We start from the raw sequence: 15433 nt of genomic DNA, 5'->3' as shown, positions 1-15433 counted from the left end.
ACGTAATGATTCGTGTGGAATAGGAAGGATGGTGGAAGTGAGGCTTAAGCTTGTGGATCTGATTCGGGGTGAGATGAGCATGGTTTAATTGGTCGGATTGGACCAAAATGCTTAGGTGATGGGGGCCGAACTAGGCCGAATTGGACTCTCTCTCTCTCTCTCTCTTCTTATTTTTATTCTCTTTTATTTTATTATTAGTTTTTGTTCTTTTTACTATTATTTATTTCTTATTTTTTTCAAAATATATGCTTGATGTGTCGATAAAAATTTAGGTGTCAACAGTGGATTATATGCAGTGGGGAGAGAGAGATTATGTAATACGCTTTACATATAAATGGATATAATACAGCTAACCATTATTATCGATAGAAGGGAAAAAAGGATATGTTCAAGAAAAATCTACTACATGATTGTGTATATTTCAACAATAATCATAACAAGTATATAATATCTGATAACACTTATGATCGAAAAGTAGTATAAATACCCATTATAAAAAGATGTTATGTCGTACTTCAATATTTAACAAGTTATATTCCATGATTTTGAATATTTTGGTAATACATGTCCATAAAAATTATTCATTGATGTGTAGGTTTTGTCGAGGATTATGACGAAGTTTTGAGAGAATTTAGTAAAGTAGTGATTTATAACTTCATGTAATGATATAATATGTCATATTTGACTTATATATTGGCAAATGGTAATATTAAAAGAAACATCTCATATTTGATAAATCAAGATAAATAGTGTTTATCACTCTGTGATCTCCACCGATTCTAAGCCTTCAATGTTTTATTACCAAAACACAACAGTCTCTATTGCCATCCAACGGTCCAAGACTCTTCATGCTAATCGAATCGCCGAGATGCATGCTGCATGGAATGGGCAATTACTGCATGCGTAATTTCTGCATTAGGTGCTTCTTGACTTGACCTGCTTTTTCTTTTTGTTCGTCTTTTTGGTAATAGCTTGACTTGCTTTTTTTGTTAATAAAAAAATTGAAAAGTGAACCAACGAGCAGTAATGATGCTCCCGGTTGGAAATAAATTCTCCAGTAACCAATTCAATAAAAATCAAATTGCTAAATTCACGCCTAGAGCGACCTCATTACAGCATTTTAAGGTCGATTGAAGATTAGATTCAGCTATTTAAATAGACAATACCTCAAGTGAGTTAATCCATAAATGATCCTCGAGTTACGCCTAATAGATGAACCAATAGCCAAACAACAACTTATAGTGAAAGCATATGACTATGATGATAAAATGTTAAACTAACAAAATGATATTAAAAAAGAACAAAAAGATGAGACACGGAACATAGCATTTGGACATGACAAAGAGTCCGGAAACAATAGTAAGATCAAAAGAGAGAGAGAATATGATTAGTTTTTCTGAAGCCACGACGTCTCCATCGCTGGCCACCACATGATATGGCACGCTGAGAGGGGGCAAGAACAGAGAGCATTGATTGAAGGAACTCAGGCGATGTTTTTTAGCATCCCCAAGTCACTCCCTCGGTGATTTCAATTGAATCCTCTACTACTTGCTTTTGTTGTTGACCGTCACCGGTTCTTGATCGCCACCAGTTCTGCCGCCAAAGAAGGTCTGCAATGCTGAAGTACTCGAACTTCAGTCATGACTGCCTGCTTTGACGATTCCATTCCTTGATGTTGCTTCTGTTGTCTCCTTACTCATATCCAATGCCAATCGCTATAGCTAATCATTCTTCATTCAACTAAAGCACATGTGCTCTGTCTTCCGTTGCTTTATATAGGCAGCAGAGGCTAAGAGCTATTGCTAACGTTTGCGTGAAAATTGGCTGTGATTGAGGCTGTGTTAATGATTTGAACTTGCCGCGTTGCCTTTGTGATGATTTGGATGTGAATCGTCGCTTTACTTTTGCATCTAAGCTCCTTGGCCAAAATGCATACCACCTGTTTGATGTAATTGCTAAACTAGATCACTGTGTATTTCATTCATGACATAGTTTCTTTTCCAAGCGAACATGAAATTCACCATAACACAATCTTATATCATCGCACATACTTACTTGAGTGGGATAGCATCAAACGAAGGGAGGGCTGCAACAGTTGCGAATTAAAATATATTGACATGGTTCTAGCAGATTCAAACAAGTTCAAAATTGAATACCTGCGATTCTTTTATGTAGAAACAGAACTCAAATAGGCTTATATGACCAGAATAGATCAACAATCTAGTAATGAATGAAATTCTCGGTCAAGAACTGAACGAGGCTAGTTTGGTCATGGGATCATATATTTTCATGCTAGGAAAGTAACATGGAGAATCTCATGCCAATTTTCCGAGAATTATAGTCATAAGCGAACTTGAATATGCTAGAAACGAAGTATTACATGCTGATCATGATTGCTCTGTTTAAATTCGGTGCTAATTTGGTCTTGGATTGATGCCATTTGGATCAAGTAGACACATCTGCGCTTGTAGGAAGATGTGGCTTCAATTCATGTCAATTAGTCATCAAACGATCTCGATTTGCGGTCCTGTATGCTCTCTTACAATTCTAAACGTGTGTTGGAATTCGTGGACTAAGCATGAATTAGGTGGATTTTGTCTTAGTTTGGTTGCCTTTTTGATAGCTTGTGGATAAGTGATATCGCGTGCACAACGCTCCTTGTAAATTGACATCAGCTCAAGGCCACAACAGTTGTGAATTAGCATGTATTGACAAGGTTCAAGCAAATTCCAAACAAGTTCGAAATTGAATACCTATGATCTCCGATGAAGAAACAGAACTCAAAGAGGCTTCAATGACCAGAATCGATCAACAATCTAGTAAAGAAGGAAATTATCTGTCAAGACCTGAATCAAAATTTTGACTATCCCATTTATTTGTTCGTCACATAAAAAAATCAAATCTACATTAGGCACTATGCATTATGTAACAATAGCATCCAATTTATATTCGTTCTTAAAATATATATATACAAAGATAAAAAAAAAATCAGCAATTAATCAGGAATGGATAATCCAGTCGTGGAGGAGTTTGAAATTCCGGTGGATTGAACGATTCCTAAGGCGGAGATGTTAGTCAGTTGAGTAAAAGTCTGCTACTATCTCGGGAGATTTTCGCTGACAATAACCTCCGTCTCTTCTCTATCTATAAAAGGAGGAACAGGGGAAGGCTTGAGCTTTTACGGAGGAGAAAGAAAAAAGCGGAGAGAGAGAGAGAGAGAGAGAGAGAGAGAGAGAGAGAGAGAGAGAGAGAGAGAGAGAGAGAGAGAGAGAGAGAGAGAAGCTCTTTTTTTTTCTTTTTTTTAAATATGGTATTAGTAAATTGTGGACGATACATGAGTAATCTACCAATGAAAGAATTATCCTAGGCTCAAATAGCATCAGAGAAAGCTAAGCATTGATCGGACTGTCCATGTTGATTGATCCAACGAAGAGAATGGTAAAGGAAAAGTTTTCCTGTGGGCACATAAAAGTGGGAAATAAAGGTTGAAAATATTTATAAGACAAAAAACAAGACATTTAAAGTAGTAAGGATGGGGATCTTTTGTCAAACAAGGATTTATAATGATAAATAATTGGGCACAAGTATGCCAAAATGAATCAGCATGGACATCCAAATTTCTAAAACCAAATTGTCCTCGCTAACAAGTGTAGTCACGCAACGTTGAACTCTCCATATTGATTGATCTAGTGAAGAGAATAGTAGAAAGAAATTTTCCTGTGGGCACACGAAATGAATCCTCTTAGACGTGGGAGGAAACGGAGGGAAACAAGAGGGACCCAAAGCGGTCGGACCAGCTTTACATTAATGCGATCTATATTCTTCCTAAGCCAATATTAAGAAATTTTTCATTTTTCTTCTTAACATCATAATGTTATGTTAATATCCGATCATTATTACTTCACTTCGCAATAGAATATTTGTGTTCTTCCACTATAACGGAGGAAAAACTCTGCAACAGAGAAAAGAGGATACCGAGAGGGAGATTAGCTCAGAATTCCTTTGCAGTGAGTTATCTGTTTGTTGCGATGGAGCGACTGCACTTCAATATCTAAACATCGTTCTCTTCTTCCAAAATTGTAGTGCAATGACATATCCATCGACTTGGCATAGCGATCCAAAACATAACGGCGAAGGCAGAACAAGACAGGACGAAAGCAATCAACAAATCTAGAATGAATTGAAGTGGATTCTGGAATTAGATGAGAGAAGACACAACCTGGTAGGCGTGGCTGTTATCAACAGAACACGGACAAACTTTGAATCGGCGGTGAGGTATTTTCAGTCAGAGCGAAGATGGAGAATCTGGGAGCTTCGTATTAGCTCTGGTTCTTCTACCGGATCAACCATAAATCGAAGGAAACTAAGCTGTCTTCTAGTGCTGCAACATAAAACCAGACATATCAGTAAAAAGGAAGAAAAAGAAAAACTGAGAATCGAATCACGAAAAGATGAGATTACAAACTAGGCGAGGAAGGAGAATGAAGATCCTATATGGCCCATAGCTACTGGACTTGGCTGAAGAGGAGGTACCGATCGCTAATGAAGAAAAGATCCACGGCTAGAATGGCTGAGCAGAGGAGGCGTCACGGCAGCAAGAGGATTGCTGGAATTAGAAATGATTGAAGCAAACACTGCAAATCATAAGAACGAGACCGAGGACAACGATTCCAAGCCTGATTTGAAGATTAAAACTAGAGAAAGAAAATGCACTTAGCTTCGGCCATGGTTGAACCCATTATCACTGTTCCCTTTCTTCATACTTGTTCAGCCAAGTGAAGAGATAGAGCGAGAGAGAGAGAGAGAGAGAGATTTAGCAAAGAGAAATTGCAGAGAGAGAGAATCGGTCAACCAAGAGAGAAAATGAGTGTGAGTTCTCCGATAGAGAGGGAATTCATTCAGCGAGAGTTTTTTCGGGAGAGCCCCTTGAGCGATTGAACGATTAATCAGGAACGGATAATCTGGTCGTGGAGGAGTTTGGAATTCCGGTGGATTGAACGATTCCTAGGGGGGAGATGTCAGTCAGTTGAGTAAAAGTTTGCCGCTACTATCTCGGGAGGTATTTCGCTGACAATAACCTCCATCTCCTCTCCATCTATAAATGGAAGAACGGGGGAAGGCTTGAGCTTTTACGGAGGAGAAAGAAAAAGCAGAGAGTAAGAGTGAGAGAGAGAGAGTTCGTAAAAAATAAGAGTCTTTGACGGTCTCACTTGTACAAAAGAGAGAGAATAACACACAAGTAGAGGGAGGGTTCGTAAAAGGAGAGAGAGAGCAAGAAGTAGAGAGAGAGAGAAAGAGAGAGCGAGAAGTATTTCTCTCTGGGTTTTTTCATGCTATTACCTTGACCACATCGTGCAGTCCCCACGATTCCACTTGTGCTGCTCGATCCTTTGACGGTCATCATCTTGCCTACACATCCAGACGAGTTGCTTGCTGCCTTCCCCGACGCCGGCTCGACCCCACAGCCACGGCACCAACACTAACAGGCTACAGCCACGCCGCCTTGCTTCACCACGAAGCGCACCGAGCCCTATCCACAGTCGCGGTGTCTCTGCCTTGGGGTGTTACTGGTGCTGCCCGGCCACCTGACAGCGTGCCAGCAAGTCCCGGTGTGCTCCGTTGAACCTGACTCGCCCTGCAGTGTCCTTGACGATCAACCACCGTGACACAGCAAGCCCTCCGGCAGTTCTGCAGATCTTTGTTGAGCAATCTGTACCAATGATTGCGTAGTTCAGTCCCCGCGTTCCAGCTGCGCCTCATCATCAAGTCGAAACCGACTCTGCACTCGCGAAACGACACTGCACTCGACCGAGTGGTTAATTCTATTTTGCAGGTGCTCGAGAAATTTCACTCCGTGGTTTCATTTTTCTCTGACTCTGCTGCTCCGGGTCATTCATTCTAGCCGCCCCTTCCAAGCCATCCACAGGTGGGACAAACCTTCGCCCATGAGCACCTTCACCTATGAACCGCTGGTCGTCATCTCAGGGCCGTTATGATGGAAAAGAAAGGACCATTATGGCCAAAAAGAGTTTATTCCATGCTCCATGCTGCATCACTGTGTATTCAACGGGAGCTGCATTATTGTGTATTGGACGGGATCCTGAGTCAAGACCTGCATTCTCTTCCCTCCAAAACAAAGTATCCATTGCGGAATAAATAAACAGTTACTTCAGAGATGAGATTGGACTATTAAGAAAGGACCATTATGGCCAAAAAGAGTTCATTCCATGCTCCATGCTGCAACACTGTGTATTCAACAGGAGCTGCATCACTATGTATTCAACAGGATCCTGAGTCAAGACCTGCATTCTCTTCCCTCCAAAACAAAGTGTCCATTGCGGAATAAAAAAAAAAGTTACTTCAGAGATGAGATTGGAATATTAATGTATCCGAAATTTATGTTTTCATCAACTGATGAACCTATCATTAATAATTTTAGTGATGCATTTGTCGATACATGCACGATACATAAATAAAATGACTGAAAGAAAATGCTCATGAAAGAATGTTGGTAGCCGTTGGATCATACTTCTCAAGTGACTTTTCGAGGGCATCATCTTTCATGCGTATGTTGAGATACAACCTTTCCTATACAGCACGATACATAAATAAAATGACTGAAAGAAAATGCTCAGGAAAGATTGTTGGTAGCCATTGGATCATACTTCTCAAGTGACTTTTCGAGGGCATCATCTTTCATGCGTATGTTTTCGTCAACATACGTGATCTAGTACATGAATTACATCAAACAGGTGGTATGCATTTTGGCCAAGGAGCTTAGATGCAAAAGTAAAGCGACGATTCACATCCAAATCATCACAAAGGCAACGCGGCAAGTTCAAATCATTAATACAACCTCAATCACAATCGATTTTCACACAGACAGTAGCAATAGCTCCCAGCCTCTGCGTCGTATATAAAGCAACGGAAAATAGAGCACATGTGGTTTAGTTAAATGAAGAATGCTTAGCTATAGCGATTGACATCGAATATGAGTAAGGAGATAACAGAAGCAACGTCAAGGAATGGAATCCTTGAAGCAGGCAGTCATGATTGAAGTTCGAGTACTTCGGCATTACAGACCTTCTTTGCGGCGGCGAAACTATTGGCGATCAGGAAGCGATGACAATCAGCAACGAAGCGAGAGGAAAGGACTCAATTGAAATCACCAAGATGGACGTTTGGCGGTGGCTGTTAGTGGATTGAGGGCGAGGAAGAGGACAATGAAATTCTCAAATCATGGCTTAAGACGAATGCAGGTCGCATTAATGTGAAGCTGGTCCGACCGCCTTGGGTCCTCTTCTTTCCCTCTGTTTCCTCCCATGTCTAAGAGGATGTATTTCGTGCGCCCATGGTAAATTTATTTTCTACCATTCTCTTCACTGGATCAATCAATATGGACAGTTCAATCAATGCATAGCTTTCTCGGATGCTATTTGAGCCTAGCATAATTCTTTCATCGGTAGATTGCTCATGTATAGTCCACAAATAACTAATAACATAGTTTAAGAAATGAGTGATTTCTTCTAAGGGAGAGTTGAAATGAGGTGAAAATCCATAGAATATTTTCCACATACTTCGATCTCCTACACGAGAAGTACAATAATTATCCATATAGCATATGGTTGGAGGATGTATATTATATAACTAAGTAAATTACGATTACTAGTTACAAGTCCGTAAGGTTGAAAAGGATGAGACAAGCACATGCATTAGATAAGGACATGCCAAAGTGCTGCTTGGTTGTGCCTTTCCACTGGACAAGAAAATCCAGCTCTTACTAGGATTTTCCGGTATCAATGATGAATTCTTCCTAGATTCCAATGTTATTTTCGTCATTTTACAAACTCTATATATCTCAATATCTTATAGGAAAAATATATAAAATAATGTTTCGCACTCGGCATTAAAGCATTGTCTTTCGCTCATGCCCATCAAGCTATAATAAGAACGAAGAAGTAGAGATGAGCCGAAGATGGTATGCATAAAGAAAGCAAGTTTCGACCAAAAAAAAAAAAAGAAAGCGAGTGGACGAACAAGACAACGTCTTCATCCTCTACAATGGTGCATAGACATGTTTTATACAGGAGAGAGAGGGTTCTTTTAATTTCTTTCGTTGATCAATATATTTCAATTTTTTTATCCTATATTATATGTTTTTCAGTATAGAATTTGTATATGGCGGATACACATTTTTAACTAAATTTTTTATTATATCCACAATCAATAGAAAAACAACTTCTATTGCAGCACTATGATATTTATACGCGTATGCTGACTATTTGATTATGTCAGGTTATTTAAATTTCGGCGTAGATGTGTAAGTATACTTTACATTCGAGTAAAACTATTTTTGTTTTGGGTGATTGACCTAATTCAGAGGGTTGCTTTTTTAAGAATGTTTGCTGCTGTTAGTCGTAAAACAATTTGTAAAAATATGGGACTAAATATATAATTGTGTATGGTGATGCACACATAAACGTGATGCTTTCAAGCTTTTTCAGCGATTCCTTTTTTAATTTCTATTTTACGAGGAATCGGATACTTGAATAAAAAGATATTCTTTACTCGAATAATACTAACATTCGCATATATGGAGTCGCACTGCCATCTGGCATCTGTAGTGTATCTATACTTACATACTTATACACTTATATTAACTGGTCTCACTAATGAGGTGTAATCAATCAATGAAAATGAGTTTTTTTAAGAACTATTAAGATGAGGTTCTGAGAAATAAATAATGATTACGATTAACACTTTTTATAAAGAAAAAGAAAGAAAAGGCATCTTCCATCAACCTTCAATTTCTTCCTATTCAATTATATATGTAATTCAAAACCTATGCATTGTCGCAAGATTAATAAATAGATATCTCTTTGATATCAATGGAGTGTCTAGAAATCTTTGAGTATCCAACTTATCTCCATCCAGTGCGATGGTCCCCCATCCCACACACACCGGGTAACCACCAAAGACTTGCAAGTGTGCGCACTTGGAGTGGCCACAAGAGAATGTGCAAGTGCTGTGATTCGATCCCAAGCTTTGAGCGATGAAGTTAAACACACTTACCACTTGAGCAACCTCTCGGGGTTAAAAGATAAGTACCCTTTAGTTTTCTTGGAATAAAGCCGATCCAATTAAAGTGAAATCTCTTGATTTTTTTCCTTATAAAAGAATTCTTCATTTCCCAAATGATAACTATCATTGTGATCATGGTTTGACACTACCTACTCAGTTAGCACACTTGATTTACGTGTGAGCCAAGCTCTTCTTATTCTTTATAACTCCGGGAAGGGTTGGAGTATATTTCTTCTCCACCAGAAATTATTACTTATTTAAATTTTAATAGTAATCTCACATTATATATTGGTTTTGCCATATGAAAGAAAGAATTAAGATGTAATTCGTGAGTCATTACGAGAAAAGCACACAAAAAAAAATACAATAAAGATCTTTGACCCTACAAATTTTGTCTCCATACGGGAAAAAAGGCATATATATAGTAGAGGAGTTTGCACTGAGCATTTGACCCTTCAAATTCATTTGCTCCTTTAGTTTGTTTAGGAGAATCTCATGTTCCTTTCTTTTTATTTCTTATTTGTTTTTTCGGTTAGCTCAAATGCTGAAAGAGAAAATTTGAACGACGAGACTTGACACATGTTAGTGCATTATTCCTGTAGTGTTTTGCACGTGGCATGAAGGAGCAGTTCAAGAAACTAGCAAGGAACTAGAATTGGTTTGATTTTGGAAGCAGGATAATAATTACAATCCAGGACAAAAGCATCGGGATGGTCGAGGAAGAAATATTAGACCAGGACATCGTGAAACAACCAAGCAGGTTTTTGGCTTATGAGGTAGGGGAGACGTACTCCGATCAAGCCCTCCAGCTTTTCAGCAGACATCCCTTCCCAAGAGACTCGCCTCCATATGGTTATAACAGGCTCACGGAACATGTCCTTTGGCTCTTGAAGTATCGGTCCATTTCTTTCTTGTCAAGATAAATCGGCATCAATAGACACGTTGAAGAAGTTGAGAGTAAATTCCCCTAAGGAAGTCCAGGAAACGTTGATGATAAGTTCCAAGAAAATAGATTATGGGGGAAAAAACAAGATTTTCTTGATTGTGTTGTTTGGCTTTGGCGGGGGTGTCTGATGATATTGCATCCAACTATAGAAAACCAAATCCTCTTCTCATCTTGAATAAATACAAACTTTGTTTGATATTTTAGCAATCAAAGTTGCAATCCATGTGAAATTGCAACGAGCAAGTCATAACAGTGAATTAAAGATTGATGGTAAGCTTCTATAAGAGATGATAGCGCGAGATAGCTGGACAGCTTCCATATTTTTCAAGCAGTGGGGGCAAAAGGCAATTTTAGTATGAAGAAATGGTGGAGTGGCCCCATTGCTCTTAATCAGAGAGTACATGATTTTGGAGTTGTTTTTCTTTTCAAAAAAAAAAATTTTGGGCTCGTCGAGGTTAAGCATAATCAAATGGAGACATTTATTTCCATAGATGATGTAGATAATTAGGAGACACTGTACGGCCTATGCGCATAGAGGACGGGCGAAGAGATGCAGGCGATTGTCATTGCCATATATCCTTGTAACTCAACATTCGCTTATGGTCTCTAATAATTCGTTTGCTAGTACTGATGGTGGACTCTAATTGTGACATTCCGAATTTCGACCTCTTTTTGGGATTTATAAAACGTGTAATTCGTCAGTGTGCTTATAGTAAAATCTCGCCCGGGAACTGATCACTCCCGGTTATTATTTTTAAAATTGAGATTTCGTTAGAATCGCATTCGATCGAATTTGGCAGTTATTTAGAGCCCAAACTCTGGTGTCGAATTTCTCGGAATTCCGGAGCGAATTTAATTGGACGGTGTCGATATTAGTGTGGCCAATCTCGATATTACCTGGGATATGTAAAAAGTGAATTTTTGACCGGGTGCGAATTTGGACTGATAGATCACCCTCGCAGTGTGTTTTTATTAACGTCCTTTTTGGCTAAATCCTAAAAATATTAATTAGGATTTTTCGGGGACCGTTGGATCGTTTTCGGATTTAAACCGTGGCCGTTGGATCGCGATTATTGCGATTTGACTACTCCCCCCCCCCCCCCCTTGCGTGTCTGACCTCTCCCCCACCGACCCACCAACTCTCTCTCTCTCTCTCTCTCTCTTCCTTTTCTCCTTTTTGTTTTTCTTTTTCTCCTTTTCTTCTTTTTCTTCCTTCTCTTCCTTCCCTTTCTTCCTCCCCCGACGTTGATTGTTTCTGGTTCCGCTCCGCTTCTGTTCCACTCGCGACCGCGCCTCGCCGGGACCAGCCCAGCCACCGCCCGCCGTCGCCTCGTGCTGCCGTCACCCCGAACGAGCCGTGCCGCCGTCCGTTGCCGCGACCGCCTGTCGACGGCTTGCCCGCGCGGCGCGCGAGCAACGCTGTCCGTCGGCCCAGCCGCTGTGCCACCCCGGCTCCGCCGCGCGTCGTCGCCCTCAGCCACCGCTCATCGCTCCGCCGTCGCGCCACCCCAGCCCGTCCTAGCCGCCACCGTGCCGCCTCCAACCGCCATCCCAACTCCCCTCTGGCCGAGCTCGCCCCTGCCCAGCCCACTCGCTGCCGGAGCCGGCCCCGTTGTCCATCTCCGCCGCTCGCCGCCACCGTCCCGGACGTCGCCGCCGTCGTCCCAGCTACCGGGACACCGCCACCAGCCGCCAGCTTCCCCCGGAACAGCCCAGGCCGCGCTGGATCAGCCCCCACGGCGGCTATTCCTTCGCCGTTCACCCTTGTCCGCCGGCCGCCGAGTCCGAACCGGAACCACCGTGGACCGCCCTCGTCGCTGCCGTCGTCCTCGCGTCATCGCCGGCGTTAGCCGAGTAAGTTAACCCCTAATCCCGTGTTTAGGGTGTTAAACTTGCTTAGGGTAGTTTAATTTATGGTTAGTTTGTGTTAATTGTGGGTTAGTGGTTAATTAATTGTGTTTAGGGTATAAGTTATTGATTAGTTTATTGTTATTGATTATTATATGAAATGTTATTATTTTCGGAATTTAAATATTATTTTATTAGTTAATAAATTAATTCCGAATTAAATATTATTATTTTTATTATTAAATAATTAATTTCCGAAAATTAAATAGTATTATTTTCGGAAAATTTTCTAACGTTAATTGTGATGTCAATGTTGGATTTCGCCGTATAAGTTGGCGTATTTAGGAAATGATTTGAATGATTTCGATTCGAGGAAATATTTTGACATTTTGGAAAAATTAAATTATTTTCGGATATTAGTAATTAATTAATTCCGAATTTAATTTATTGTTATTTCGGAAAATTTTATAATTTCAAATTATGATTTCTAACTTGAATGTTGGCGATTTTGCCGCGTATTGTCGTATTAAATTGATTTTATGGCAAATTGTTTGATCGAAAGTTTCTGTGGAAAATTTATGAGACTTTTGGAATTAAATTATTTTATTCTGTTATGCCAAGTAATGTTAGTGATACTTTGTGGTTGATATTCGTGTTTGATATCGAAGATTGAAAGAATTGATTGACTGTTTGCATGTGTGGCCACTTGGTATTATTGTATGACATCGAGGAGAGCACGATTCATGTATGCATGGGCTAATTGAGAAGATAATAATTGGCCGGAATGCTTGTGTGCTCGTGTGGTCACACGTTAAAGCCGTCTTGCTTGTGTATCGCTTGACGTTGCCCGGATTATCGGATGCCTGGGGATAATGAGGTGCCGATACCCTGATGCCTTGTCGCGGCCCGAGGCGGACTCGATGCTCATTACGGGATACCATCTTACTCGTATCGTTTGATGTTGCCGTATTGGAATGCCGTCATCCCGTGTATCGTTTGACGTAGCCGTGCCCGACGGGGCGGGACGGAGCCGGGCTTTTACCGGTAGACCGCCATCTTGCTTTGCGTATCGCTTGATGTGTGGTGGCCCCGAGGGGCGTAATAACTGGAATACGTGTGATACATAGTGCCTGATTATGTGGTAGAAACTGCTAGGCATGGTATGGGACGTGCCCAAGTGGATTCTATCCTATAATCGGGACACGCCCGCTTGTGATGCATTGATGCATGAGTAATTGATTTAGATGCTTCGAGTTTGCGACATATGCATTTCATCAACGTGTGTACCAAGGCGAGGTAAGGATGCCTGCGGTTGTTTAATAATGTGCTGTTGATGCTGTGTTGCCTGGTTAGGGACCCCCGTGCGAGTTGGCCTCCTAAGCGGGGCTTAGGCCGTTAACTTATTGAGATTTTATCTCATTTGTTGTTGTTAAACCTTTTTCAGGACCTTAGCTTGTCGTTGCTTCTTATGCGGTGTGGAGTACCGCGGTTTTTGGTTGGTCCTTGAGGGTTAGGCCTGGAAGCTGATCTTTTGGATGGAGTAGATTAACCCTAACCTTTGTCTTTTGCTGGCTTTTGTGAAAACGCCCGGAGTGGGCCTGTAAGTATGTTCCCAGGGGTTAATCAAGTGAATATTAAAATGGCTTTTGTTATGTCTCGGTTTTTCATCTGCTATCCCTGATTTAATTATTGTCTGGGGATTGTTGTGTTGGTTATCGTTTCCGCTTGCGTAATTCAAAGATAAAAAGAAAAGGGTCGGCGACGAGTCCTGGGTCGTCGCATCATAACGACCATAGCGGGATGTCGTGCGCCCGCGGGGTTCGGGGCGTGACACTAATAGTACAGTTGATGCCGATGGTCGACATTGTCGCTGTCATCTTTGCTGAGATATTCATTCACCTCACCAGTAACCAACACCGAAGTGCTCAAGGCCTGCCCTCGCGTGTGGCCTGAGAGCACGGGTCTAAACCAGCACGGCCCATTGGCCATCCTAACTAAAATCTATTTGGGTTCATACACACTCTGAACAACCTTAGAATATTTCTGATACTCGAGGATCCTTCACTGAAAGTGTTGCCGACATCTTCGTGTAGATATATTTTTGGAGCTTCAACCCCATCTCATTCAAACCTCTGTCACATCTCCCATCTCGCATTCACTCTGTGTCCTTCACAGTCTTCTGCCCTTCTCCGAAAATGTTGCCGACACCTTAGTGCATATGTTCGGAGCCTCAAACCATCGAATGCAGACATCTGTCGCATTTCCCATCTCGCATTCACTCTGTATCCTGCACCGTCTTCTTTCCTTCACCGAAAGTGTTGCCGACACCTTCGTGCATATGTTCGAAGCCTCAACCCATCGAATTCAAACATCTGTCATATTTCCCATCTCGCATTTACTCTGTGTCATTTCTATCCTTCACATCTATCCTTCACATAAAATATTGGTGGCAGCTTCATTGATATTTTAGGAGCTTCAATCGATCTTTTTACTCAGACATCTATCGCATTTACCATCTCCCATTCAATCTGTGTCCCTCGTTATCTTTTATCCTTCACCGTAAGTGTTGTCGCAGCTTGGTAGATTTTTTTGGAGCTTCAACCCATATGTCACAAGTCCCATCTCGAAATGACAGAAGAGTTCAGAAAATGCAATGTATCATGGCCCCACTGAACTCGTCATTTAAGGGAAGAAGGAACTCATTTTGCATTTCCCTCTATTAGGGTGCGCATGATAACCATTCTGTTTCGGAATGAGTTCCTGAACCAGAAATAGATTTTTCTATTTCTGATTCCTGGATGAGTTTCTGAGGAAAAAAACCCGTTTGATAACGACCAAAAATTTCTATTTCTGAACAAAAACCCGTTTGATAACAAAGACAAAAATTTCTATTTCCGAAACAAAACCCGTTTGATAAACAACAGAAAATTCTATTTCCAGGAACAGAAATCCATTTTTTTAGAAATGGAATAAAAATAATTAAAAAATCCGAAAAATTCATAAAATCTCAAAAAAAAATCAGAAAATCCCAAAAAATTGAAAAATTTCAGAAAAAATCATCAAAATGTCAAGAAAATAAAAAAAAAATCAGATTTCGGGAAAATAGGAAATTTGTTGAATTTTTTTTAAAAAAAATCAAGAAATCAAAAATTTCAAAACTTCACAATTGCTTAGTAATACTTGTAGCCACCCACTTTGAAAGTAAAATTTAAATTTTTGAGGTGCCCAAAAAAAAAAAAATTTCAAAATTTCACAAAATGGCTTAGAATACCTGCGCCACCCACTTTTAAGTAAATTTTAATTTTTTGAGATACCCAAAAAAAATTTAAAAAATGAAAAATTTCAAAACTTCACATAATGGCTTAGAATACCTGTGGCCACCCACTTTGAGTGAAATTTTAATTTTTGGAAGTGAAAAAAAAAAGCAAAAAATTAAAAATTTCAAAACTTCATAGAATGACTTAGAATACATGTGACCATCCACTTTGAGTGAAATTTAAATTTTTTTAGGTGAAAAAAAACATAAAAAATCAAAAATTTCAAAACTTCACATAATGA

At 40.2% G+C, this 15433-nt stretch overlaps 1 protein-coding gene and 1 long non-coding RNA gene across 3 annotated transcripts in view; one reads left to right on the top strand and one right to left on the bottom strand.

The window, feature by feature from the left end:
• LOC130139655 (uncharacterized) overlaps window positions 1-4450 on the bottom strand; it is a 77198-nt gene extending 72748 nt beyond the window's left edge. The window contains exon 1 of the long non-coding RNA XR_008817761.1: window positions 4217-4450. This is a non-coding gene — a long non-coding RNA (uncharacterized LOC130139655). The remainder of the gene's footprint in view (window positions 1-4216) is intronic.
• The window catches only part of LOC115694186 (disease resistance protein At4g27190-like), a 105338-nt gene that overhangs the window by 53941 nt on the left and 35964 nt on the right, over window positions 1-15433 (top strand). The window lies entirely within an intron of this gene.

This window comes from Syzygium oleosum, unplaced genomic scaffold (assembly GCF_021117445.2).
Source record: "Syzygium oleosum isolate NSW1041296 unplaced genomic scaffold, Sole_v2.1 Sole_v2.13, whole genome shotgun sequence".
In the NCBI taxonomy this organism is placed as follows: Eukaryota; Viridiplantae; Streptophyta; class Magnoliopsida; order Myrtales; family Myrtaceae; genus Syzygium; species Syzygium oleosum.
The sequence above is the reverse complement of the archived record's forward strand: the minus strand, read 5'-3'. Positions and strand labels throughout refer to the sequence as shown.